This window comes from Amblyraja radiata, chromosome 8 (assembly GCF_010909765.2).
Source record: "Amblyraja radiata isolate CabotCenter1 chromosome 8, sAmbRad1.1.pri, whole genome shotgun sequence".
Taxonomy (NCBI): domain Eukaryota; kingdom Metazoa; phylum Chordata; class Chondrichthyes; order Rajiformes; family Rajidae; genus Amblyraja; species Amblyraja radiata.
Genome location: NC_045963.1, coordinates 15,650,236 through 15,662,545, shown reverse-complemented (window position 1 = coordinate 15,662,545; position 12,310 = coordinate 15,650,236). Strand labels below are relative to the sequence as shown.

Genomic DNA, 12,310 nt, shown 5'->3' with positions numbered 1-12,310 from the left:
TGGTGGTTGGGATCCTTCACACTAACAAGGATACGTATCAGAGATGCTTCTCTCTTCAGAGACGAGGGCCGAGGAATAACCAACCAAAAATCACACAATATGCAAGAGTAACTCAGGACAAAACCTGGCGAGTAATAGGTGAATACATATGAGGGGGAGTTTTGATAGGACATAGGCCAGAGATTTAAATACAGAAGTAAGATTCTATGTGAGATAAAACGATTGAAGAGTTGAGTTGTAAGATGCCCAAACATCCTCCATAAGTATCTTACAACCCAACGGTGTGAACGTTGAATTCTCCAAGTGTACGTAATTGCACAACACCCCCTCTTGTCCCCTCCCCTTCCTTTATTGCCCTCTTTCTCATATGCCTCACCCAGACTCGCACCCATTCCTACCCTCTCGCTCCCTTTCCACCTTCATTCCTTACTCTGGCTTCATGGTTCGGAACTCTTCAAGGAACTGATGATGCTGGATTACTCAAAAAGACACAAATTGCTGAGGTAACTCAGCAAGTCACACAGCATCTCTGGAGAGCATGGATAGGTGACGTTCCAATCCATGTTCTCCAGAGATGCTGTTATTCTGATAGAATTGGATAAGGAAAGACAATTGTGGTTATCTGGAGTATAAATGCAAGAACTGAGTTGCTTACTTCTGTTCTCTACTTTAACTTGTATTCCCCCTTCCCTGATGACATAAATATGTGTGGTGATTTCAGGCAATATTAGATAGGGTGGTGGGGGGAAGAGTGCACAATCTGACTAAATTATTTTTGAAATGCAGTCACTGCTGTTGCATTGACAGCTACATCAGACAATTGGCTTGGCACAGTATCAAACCCGTGTCTATGGCACTATAAAGCAGCAACTCTACCACTGCACCACCATGCCACCCACCATTGCACCACCATGCCAATAATAAAGGTCATAAGAGTGCGGCATGAACTAGAGAAATGTTTTGGTTTTGATGTACAGATTTTCTGAAGAAACTTAGAGAAAATTGCTTGAGCACAATTGGTATACTGCGAACAATGTTACTTCATAAAGTTCTTCTTAGTAATGAATGCATATAAGGTATATATTGATTGATTAACCATTCCACTATAAGTTACACAATCAGATGTTAAGATTTTCTCCATTTGATCAAGTTAACCGGTGATTACATCTCTGTGCAAATACTCAGATGATTGTTGTATGACATTCTCGGGTACCGTAGAAATTGAGAAGGGTTATGATGATTTTTATCAGAAATTAATGAAGAATGGGAGATGCTTTTAATGCAGAAGTATGAACAGCAGTGTTTCATATTTCATATATGCAGTAAAAATCCATTGAATATAACAATCTCCATTTCTATCTGCTTTAGTCCAACGAAGATGTGAGGTAATTTATTATCTCTCTATTCCAGTAAAGATAAAGGATGTCTGTTAAATATAATTTCATGGTGTCAAAGTATCTCTGAATACAATCACGACATATTCATCACATGGACAATATGCTTTGTTGTTTTTATCTCCTAAATAGGACCAGACTAAAATAGACGGAAACAATGAGAGATGGCAATAATGAGTGACTTCCATTCATGTCGATGCCTATCACTGGTATTGGTATTGGCATTGGTTTATTATTGTCACATGTACTTTTGTTTTGCATGCCTTGCAGTCGAATCATGTCTTACATGAGTACGCTAGTGACCAAAAGCGCCAAACATCTGCAATAAAGAAATGGGTGTTTCCTAATCATATTTACAGTTCATACAATACCATTGTCAAATCACATCAGTATTGCTGGGAATATTCAAGTGTAAACAGGTTGATTTACATTTAAAGTGATTCAATTCATCAATAGTGTTAAAGCACAATTGGCAGCTTCCTTTTGCCGTCGTTGCTACTTAAATTCATGGGCCTTTGTTACTAATTATCTTTGCATTCAGCTGGGATTCATAATAGCAATCCTGATGTTGGTGAGATTTTATTGGAGAACGAAATGAAAGATCAATAGTGGGACATTTATGCACATTTGCAAGTACTCTTGCAATCTGTATCAGTGAATAGTGTGCAATTAGTTCACTTCAGCAATGAATTAATGCAAACGCCCGATGGTAATAAACCAAGTAAAGATCTAATTACCCAGTGAGTTTACCACTTGGAATCATTCCAATCACAAAACAGCAAAACTCTGATAATCTACTATCGTTGTTTGGAAATACTGTTAGTTTGGCAGTTGTTTCACTAGGACCCTATTTCTAACACTCTCTTTAATCTGATTGTCGCCCTGTCTTCCAGGCTTCCTTTAGTCACATTTGGGCCCTATTTCCTGTGCATTCCTTGAAGATCTTGAGCCGCATTCCTAATGCTCCCCTCAAAACCACCAAAACCCAATTTTCGACACTATTTTGACCTGTTTCCAACATTCCCTTTGAACACGGTGACGGTGGAGCAGCGGTTGAGTTGCTGCCATTCAGCGACAAGGATGTGGGTTCGATCTGGACTAAGGGTGCTATATATATGGGGGTTTATACATTCTCCACGTGGCCAGCATGGGATTTCTCCAAGATATTCAGTTTCCTCCCACATTCCAAAGATGTACATGTATGTAGGCCAATTGGCTTGGTATAAATGTAAATTGTCCCTAGTGTGTGCAGATATTGTTAATGTTTGGGGAACACTGATCGGCGCAGAATCAGTGGGCCAAAGGGCCTATTTCCGTGCTATATCACTAACAACACAGAACTCTGTGGCCTGCACTCCCTTTAAACTCACTGGGGCCTTGGTTCCTGTGTTCCCTGTAAACTCACTAGATTTAACCTCACTATATTCATTAGAATCTTTAACCTCACTATATTCATTAGAATATTTACTATAATGTCCTGTTGTATCTTAATAGATGGAAATTATGATTGGTGTTGTTGTATAACTTGAAACAATTAGCAATAAATCAAAAAATCTGCCAGACCGGCAACAAAGAACATCTGAGGATGCCAGATTACCAGACTCTTATGACAATGCATCATATCTTTCCTGTTAGTAAATTATGATATTTTATGTACTAAATTAAAACAAAAACTTTGATTTGATAAAAAGGTAGGTTTGCATTACAGTTGTTACTGGCAAGCTCAATGAAATGTTAGCTACAGATTGTGTTACACTGATCACTAGAACCAGGATGTTTAGGCAATAAAAAACTCTGAAATAGGCAGGCAAACAGGCATAATAAAATTACAATATAGGCACGAAAAAGCTATTTATGCCAAAAAATGGCATAAAAAGGCATTTATTTCCACCAACAAAATATGGTTAAAAATAATAATTATAATGGTATATTTCATTAAATGACCAAAGTTGCCTGATTGCACATAATTACTAGCATATTTTTTTTCAAATTATCTATGCCGTCTGTCAGACAGAATATGCTTCAGTTGTGAAAAACTTAATTCTACCCCAGCTGAGGTCACTGGTGCATACCGACTCTATATTCATGTTGATATCTTGTGCATTGCAACTACCTTTGAGAACTTTAGCTATGTTTTGTATTTCTTCAAGATCTTTGTTAGCTAAAATCACTCACAATTTCCGTGTATGTCTTTACCTACATCGCCAAGAACTTCACGAATATTGTCAGTTACTTTGTTGAAAACCAGCACGTTATTCACTAATGTTTCGCCACGTTTCTCAAGGGAAGTGATAGCTTGTGGGAAGTTTGCAAAATTGGAAGCTCTGAGGATTGTCTTGACATTGGAAACTAGTCGATTAACATTTGGAAACAAGCTACGTATTTGCTTGCCAATTCTATGAAGTCCTTGAGCTAAGCTAATGCAACATTTTGGGGAAAAAAACTTAGTTACCAACAGAAGAATATTCTCATGTTTTATACCTTCTGGCCAAAGTACAGCAAGTGAAGATGTAAACAATTGAGCAATAGTTGAGCTGCTTGACTTATCCAATACTTCCGATGTCAACAAATACTCCTTTGATGGTTGACCTGTCTCCAGTGTACCGATAACCACATTGGCAACATATCTCCCCACAGCATTGGTTGTCTCGCCTATTGAGATTCATATTTTGTTGCATGCAACTTCATCTCTAATTTTCTGTACAACAATGTTACAGTTGCTGTCAACATAATGTTTCCGTAATGATGACTCGCTTGGTATATGTTCCTTTGTCTATTTCTCTAAAAAAAACCTCTGAGAGATTTGTTTTCCAATTTCCACAGTGGAATTCCAGCATCAATGAATGCCTTGCACAGATCATTTGAAATCTCAGATTAGCGACTGGAGCCAGCAGTAAATGTAGTGAGAAGACAAGCTTGGGCATTTCGCTTGGGTAGTCTACATCCCAGCGGTATCAACATTGACTTCTCTAATTTTACATAGCCCTTGTCTTCTCCCTCCTCCCCCTTCCCAGCTCTCCTCTAGTCCTACTGTCTCCGCATCTTCCATTTTTTTTCTCGCCCCCCACCACACACACATCAGTCTGAAGAAGGATCTCAACCCGCAACGTCATCTATTCTTTCTCTCCATATATGCTGTCTCACCCGCTGAGTTTCTCCAGCATTTTTTGTATACCTTCGGATTGTCCAGCATCTGCACTTCTTTCTTAAATAGATCTTGGAGAAAAGTAAACCAGTGGGCAGCGGCACGAACGAATGAATGACCGTCGGTGGTGGCCTGGTTTTGCACCGGTGGTGGAAGTTTTCTTGTAAGTTATACTATGATAACACGTTGATAATAACATTAATATTAACATGTTAACATAGAAAACGTCATTGTAATCACGTTACAACAAGAGAAATAGCACAATTTTAAGTAAAATGGCAAAAAAAAGGCTGATTTAGGCAATTTATCCTGGTGAAATCTTGAAAAAAAGGATTCAAAAGGATCCAAAAAAAGGATGGCAAAATTCTGGCTCTACTGGTCACAGTCCATGCAAAAATTCAACCCACACATCACACAGACTAATCAGCTCAACAAATCCTTGGAGGTTTTTATAAGATTTCCAAATGGTTAGATTTTGACATTTATAAATAGTTGGCTGAAAATTATTGGAGTTTTACTGTATTTATGACCTCTTATCTTTTGCCCCCGAAAATGGAATCTAGTTAAGTCTGGACTATCAAACCCTTTCACTCTTTTAAGTACCAATCCTTGCAGCAGACATTACAGCTTTTCATTTGGTTGGATATTGATTTAGAGTGACATCCAGTAAATTAAAGGTTATCCTGGAAAATCATTGTGAAATTAATCAGAAAAAGAAAAACACATCGTCAAATGTATTCCGGCTCTTTTCACTAGAAGATTAAAGTATGAACTATTAAAAGAGCTTACAAGTAGTTAGGATAGATGCAGGGATACATCTGCAGGTGAGAAAACAAAAACTAATAATCACAAGACTAAAATCCAATAATAAAGTTTTTTTTTAAATCACAAAAAATTGTTTTACCAGATATATGTTAGAGTGTAAACCGAGCTACAATGTGAAGTGGTTGAAGTTAATAGCACAGCCATGTTAAGGGACAGTTATTCAACCGGGCGGCATGGTGGCACAGCGCCAGAGATCTGGGTTCGATCCTGACAACAGGTGTTGTCTGTACGGAGTTTATACTTTCTCCCCGTGAAAGCTCCCTCTGGGAGCTATGGTTTCCTCCTACACTCCAACGATGTACAGGTTTGTAAGTTAGTTGGCTTTGGTAAAAATTGTAAATTGGCCCTGGTGTGCTAGTGTTCGGGGAATGCTGGTTGGCGTGGACCCAATGCACCAAAGGCCCTGTTTCTGTGCTGCATCTAAAAAAGGGTGATTAAAGTGGTATGAGTAGGGATTCCTGCAGAGTATGTACATCAGCAGAGATCAGGTTAGCATTTCAACCTAGGTTGGTGTCAAAATTCTACCTAATGAGTTGTCACTTTCACTTTCACTTTCAAGTCTATCAAAGATATTACTGATATCACCTATTGCATAGGTTTCATATCTGGGTGGGATGCTCTGGGAACTCTGCTAGTCCCAAAGGCTGGAACAGGTGTAGATGCCATTTGTAAGCACCAATTCATCAATTATTCTAAGGTCTTTCATGATCATGTATTGATCATTTTCCAGTAACATGAATTATGACAAGATGAAAAATAATTATTCACTGACATTACCCAATTTTGAGTTAACAGAAAAACCTTCTAACATGGTTCATAGTTTGGATCAAGGAATACATATCACAAAATTAGCTCCAGAAATTGTGGTCTAATGCAGACATGCCTGTCGACCCAATGTACACACAGCTTCTACCATTGGGCCATAAAGCACTGACAGTCCACTGAAGCAGTTTTGAAAAGAGGGTTTAAATGCACTTTGTATCCGGACGTTGACTTTACGCAAGAGAGGTCTGACATTGAAATCCCATTCATTTGAATAGGGGCTCCAGGAATATGGAAAAACTAAGGGGAATGTTCAATGTTTCACAATTCATTCCATTCAATTTTCTTTCAATCTTTATCATTCATGGAGATTGTAATGGGCATTTAATAAGTTTCATTTTTTAAGAATAGTTGTCATTTTATTAATCACTTGCATCTCCTTAATTTGTTCATCTCTATCAGCGGCACTTAAAATAATTACAAAGACTTTTACAACTGTTGAACTGCCAAGGTTTGGCAGTGGTCTGAGAGTTGTGTACAGTGCTCGATGCCTGAATCTGGTTGAACACTCGGAAAGAGTCTGCCTCTCCAAATATTTGTCGGGTGCAATGAGCCAACTTGTTCAAATCTGGTACAGGTAGGTGGGGTTGGGAGAGAATGTTTGTGTGATGTACAATGGCCAGGAAAGTCTGGCCCAAAATTCCAATGTGAATCTACTATTCCCAATTTTCTTCTGTACTACAGATATAACAACATTGACAAAATACAAATAGTTGGATTCCACATGCCATTGCATTAATTCTTCGCAGGAGCAAAAGAAAAAACAAGTTGTAAGTTTGAATTTGAACAGGAAGCCTTATGGTGGCTCACACAGAGTTTCAGTTTGGGAGTTTACTCTTTTGTAACTGAATTATATGAAATGCTAACCAGTTAAAATGATGCTATGCATGTACACTTAAGGCCGTGAATAGGTGTGACCAGTATATAACACAAAAATAATATAAATAGTTATAAGCAGCATCTAATTCTAAAACTAAAGGATTTTAGACGTCTTAAACGCAGCACAAATTTAATAAATTGGGAAAGAAGTTAATACAATGAGTAATCAACTCATATCCATATGAAGAAAATTAATTAAATCAAGGTGGCACAATGGTAGAGTTGCTGCCTTACAGTGCTTGCTCCCACACTCAAAAGCAGTGCAGGTTAGCAGGTTAATTGACGATACAAATATAAATTGTCCCTCGTGTGTGTAGGATAGAGTTAATGTGCGGGAATCGCTGGTCGGTGCGGACTCGGTGGGCTGAAAGGACTGTTTCCGCGCTGTATCTCTAAACTAAAAAAAGATGATCAACTCAAAGATTTTTGCGGGAGGTGAGGACAGAACACAGTGAGATAAAAATGGGTAGCTAATGCAGATCAATCACTATTGCTGATTTGATCCATACCTGGTTTTCCTATTGCCGACCCGATCCTTGATCCGTGCCGCGTTTCCACTATGCCATCTAGTGGTTTGCAATTAGCTAAACTTCAGTTTGATCTAAGATGCGGAACCTTACGTAGGCTAACTCCATGGTCACTGTATGTAATCTTAATAAAGTACTTTTTATGAAGTTAAATGACTTATGGATATGGTTATCAGTGCTTCATACAGATAACCTTCAGGAACCCACCAGAAAATAATAGCCCAGAGTTGTCAGCAGTAAATGAACACATTCACCATTTACTATGCGTAGAAATGACAACAGATATCTCTGTGGAACTCTACAAAGTGACTTAATGTCATTAGGAATATATGGCAGCATGGTGCACAAATAGTGGGACTTGCCTGGACAGGGAAGCAGCACCTCGACTCTTCAACCAACCCAAATAGTGAAATCTTCTTGATGCACACAAAGACTAAACCAGGGATGAGTTAGAATATCTAATTCTATCTTAAACTATGGATATAAAGTAGTACAAGGAGGAAAAATAAATATGGGCAAAAGAGATCGGAAAACACAAAAATAGTATTAAAATATTAATTCAGATTTGAAAGGAACTCCAAAACTGCAAAATATGAATATTTAATGCTGAACTAATTGTTTGATAATAAATACAATTTACCACACAGTTAAATGTTCTCGTGTGATATCAATGTTTAGTATTATCCAAAGGGTAAGAAATGGAACAAATTCACATCCTTTATGTATATGAATGCTGACTCTCCCATTCAGGGATCAGATAACATTGATGTAGAAGAGTAGAGCAAATCGGACCGCAACTTCTTGGTTTCCACATTTAACTGTGCACATGCTGAAACCGCAAGTTGCTGTCCAATTTACTCCTTAGTAACAGTGAATAACCATGACTGCAAAATTCAGATTTATATTTCCTTAAATATTTGTAGAAGTAATAAAAAATGTTTCCCTCGCTTATTAAAGTTTCAGTGATCAATTTGGAATAAAGGGTTAAGTATCAGGGGACCATTTATGATTATTGCATAGTTGCACATTTGATTGTCACTTCCTACAAATAATACAATGCACATTTACATTGTAGTTTTGGCCTCAGAAACTGATTAGCTCAGTGATTGTAAACATTCGGCTGTAGTTACTCTAATTCCTGAACTGGTAACCACAACCACCTCTCTTCAAGTTTGATGGAGGAACCTTCCTAACATTCATCAGCAAGATAATATTCTTTCACACCCGCAACTCCCAGTAACTACTGTTATGCATGGAAGTGCACCCTTGAAACACAATCTGTAATATCAGATTATTCTTTAATTCTACAAGTCGACTTCTTCCCATCTTTTGTGCAGATGAAGTACGCTAACCTCATTATTTCCAAGAACACATTAACAGTGTTAAAATGAAATAGTCCTAATGGATGCAACAAAGGTCACCACAAATTGTAAACATATTGCACTTCATATATTAAATACATTGAAATGCAGGTGGGCTGATGGGATTTGATAGCTTTCATTTGCCTTTTGTTTTGGAATCATCTTCAGACATAAACTATATCCCCAAGGGAGGAATTCAACAACCCACCTCAATATCCCTCTGGCAGCATGCAGATCATTGTGACTGGTAGCTACACATTTATCACATGTCCCAAAAGCTGCATTCTAGGTAGAATTGTCAAATAATAGTATTATTTTAGCCTTCACCAATCATGCATTGTATGAAACAGTTTCCATTCCCCAAGGTTTCTTCCAATTGCTATTGATATTAGGATCTGATTCTAAATAAAACACAGAAAACCAATCATTTACTGTGAATATGGCTAATGATCTTTTGGATATTGTAGTTATGAAATACAAAAAGCCCTGCCAGCATATTAAAGCAAACACACTACACTAAAAACAGGAAATAGCAATAAAGGCTTGCAATTGTGATGTAGCTCATTTACCACAATTATGTTGCTGCACGCTTGAATACAATACTTTATTTCTGCTAATTCAAAGCTGTACCATTATCAGGTTTATGGAATAACAGAATCATGTAAAGAATGTATTTTCATAAAAAATCTTGAAAATTTAGGATGGATCTCAACATCCCAAAACTAAAATGGATCAGGGTTAGATTAGAGATTAAACAAAAAATCTAAATAATGAAATGGAATCAAGTCTGCTCAGGTCATTGTGGTTTTCATAGGGGCCGGGTAACTAACCTGTACTTGTCAATTAAATATATTGATGAGGCTCCCTACATTTGTGTTAATAATCTTTTTTAAATGCCAGATTATTCGCAACAGCTCCCTGAAATAAAAGTTCTGAGTCTATCACACAAACCAGTCTTCCCGCATAGACTCTATCGACAGTTCACGCTGCCTTGAGATAGCAGCCAGCATAAACAAGTCATTCTTTTTTCTCTCATCTACCACTGGGCGGAAAATACAAAAGCCTGAAAGCACCTACTACCAGATGCAAGTCGGGGAATCTCAGCACAACTCCTATTTCTCCAGTACATCGTTCAAGGTGAAGTGAAGCTGAGAATTGCCATTGAAGCTCATCCTGCAAGTTCAGGACTTCTCCATTCACATGCCAGCGGCTCTATGTAGAACAATTAAAGTTTACTAGCAAATTCCAGGCCAATATCTATCATCTGCTACCAGTCCCTATGGTTATTTATATTTAAATCATTTTGCCATATTGTACTGTGTACAGGAACAATACCATATTGAGGAGAAAGCCACATGAATCACCAACAAGTCTCCTAAATTTGGAAATTCCTTCTCTGAGTGGGAAAAATGTAGATCCAGATTGTTTTGACCGTCACCTCAGCAATAAGCTGATGTAAGGCAAAGGATTTTGTGTGGCACTCCCAATTCACTTCACTGCAGTGACATTTGTTGACACCCCAGCTATTTCTGTGTTCAGGAAGTTTAAAGAATGAAATGTAAAAAGAACAAAATACTATCATTAACCATATATTTATTTACTCCATTTTAAAATTGAGGTAATCATTATAGAAATGTTATGGAACATTCTTGTTTTTAATTTACAGAGTTGAATCCAATTTCTCAAACGACAAATACTGTCAAAAATGACAACCACATTTGCACCCTGGCAACCTGACTTGTAAACATGGATGAGTTTACAATTATACTGATGGAAAACAGGTGAAAGTGGATCGGATGAGTGCGGAGTGCAGAAATGCTTTCAGAAGGAGCACCAGGTAAATCTGCAAACCAGTTGCAAGACAAAACAACATATTGAAAAATAGCAAACACTGTAAACAATGAGTAATTGTAAATGACACCAAGTGTAAATTCTAAGTGTAATGCAGCATTCTTACCACACTAAATCAAAAAAGGTGAATTATACCTAAAATATCCAGAAATATCACCATCTTCAATGATGCCATGCTAAAAATGTGCACATAGTGTTTAATAAACTGATTTAATCAGTTTAATAAACTGATTTTATTAAACAATGTGCGTGTTTTTAGTTTTGTATTTTAAGATTTACTCAAGCAATTTTGTTTACAATCCTTTGAAGCAATGAAGATGTTTATTAGAAATATGCATATAATCAAACTTCAATATTTTTTATCTTAGTTCACTCCTTTGTCATCAGGGGTACATTCACTGTTAATTGTTAATTAAAATATTTATGTTTTAAAGTATGTCATGAATGCCTTGCTGTGTCACAATACATTTTTCCACAATGATGTACAGTTTTCTGTTTAATGAGTTCTCCAACATGTTCAGTTGTAGAAATTTCTACTGAACCTTGCCAGAATAAAAACTGACCTTGTCTATCTTGTTACCTGAAGTGTTACTTCCTGTAGCTCAACATGCAATTTATTCCAGCATGGAAACCGTTGAGTAACCTGAAGTCAGAATCCATGGGAGATACAGTACAGAGTGTTGTTTGCTTAAGTACACTCTACTATGCACAAGCAAAGCAGCATGAGTGAGAATAACAACAGTAGGGAAGTAATGACATTGCTAAATAAATGACATGATTAGAGTAGAAATAAAACTCCTGATTTTACTTTGTCTCAATAAAAGGTAATGAAAAGTAAATACCAATAAAATTAATGTGTTTCTCATGAACTAGTCCCACTGCATAATATTGTTACAATCAAGATTATCTTATCGTTTTTTCAAAAATATTAAAGTTAGTGTCTTGTAAGGGGATAAACTCTATGTTTTACTTCCTTCTCTTTACATTTGATAAAATGGAACCACATTGTCAACTTTAATGAGGTTGGGAGCTGCTGGCAGCTGATTGATTTCCTTTAACAAATGCTGCTGGATTATTATTGCCATCATAGAATGTAAAATGTGTTCCCAATTTGACTGGTAAACTTCCTAAAGATGTCAAGTATTAACTCTTATACCTTGTCTCCTCTTCCGTCTTTAGATGAACTCATTTCCCACTTAAGAGGTTTGGCAAGAAACATACTGTGCCTGAGTGACTTTGTGAGAGATGTAACACACTGTTGCTGCCAAGATTTTCTTTGTGGTTAACATAGAGCATTCAATTGTTACCTTCCTCCCAACCTTCAATAATGAAGTAAATATCAAGGATGCATGTTTTATTTTTTGCATTGACTGCAGGCCATTCAAAATAATTAAAATGTGATGTCACCGATACATTAAATAACATTGGTTCATATTTTGCTCTGGATATAACAGGGAGGCGTTTTCTTGATAACTTTCTATTCAATTGCCAGAGTGATTTAAGGAA

The 12,310-nt window shown here is 37.1% G+C and overlaps 1 protein-coding gene across 33 annotated transcripts in view; it reads right to left on the bottom strand.

Moving 5' to 3' along the window:
* nrxn1 (neurexin 1) overlaps positions 1-12,310 on the bottom strand; it is a 1,413,544-nt gene that overhangs the window by 866,453 nt on the left and 534,781 nt on the right. The window contains exon 2 of one of the 33 annotated variants that reach the window (XM_033025269.1): positions 10,225-10,230. The exons of the other annotated variants lie outside the window; for them this stretch is intronic. The gene's annotated coding sequence lies outside the window, so the exon portion shown is untranslated. The remainder of the gene's footprint in view (positions 1-10,224; positions 10,231-12,310) is intronic. 33 annotated transcript variants of the gene reach the window in all.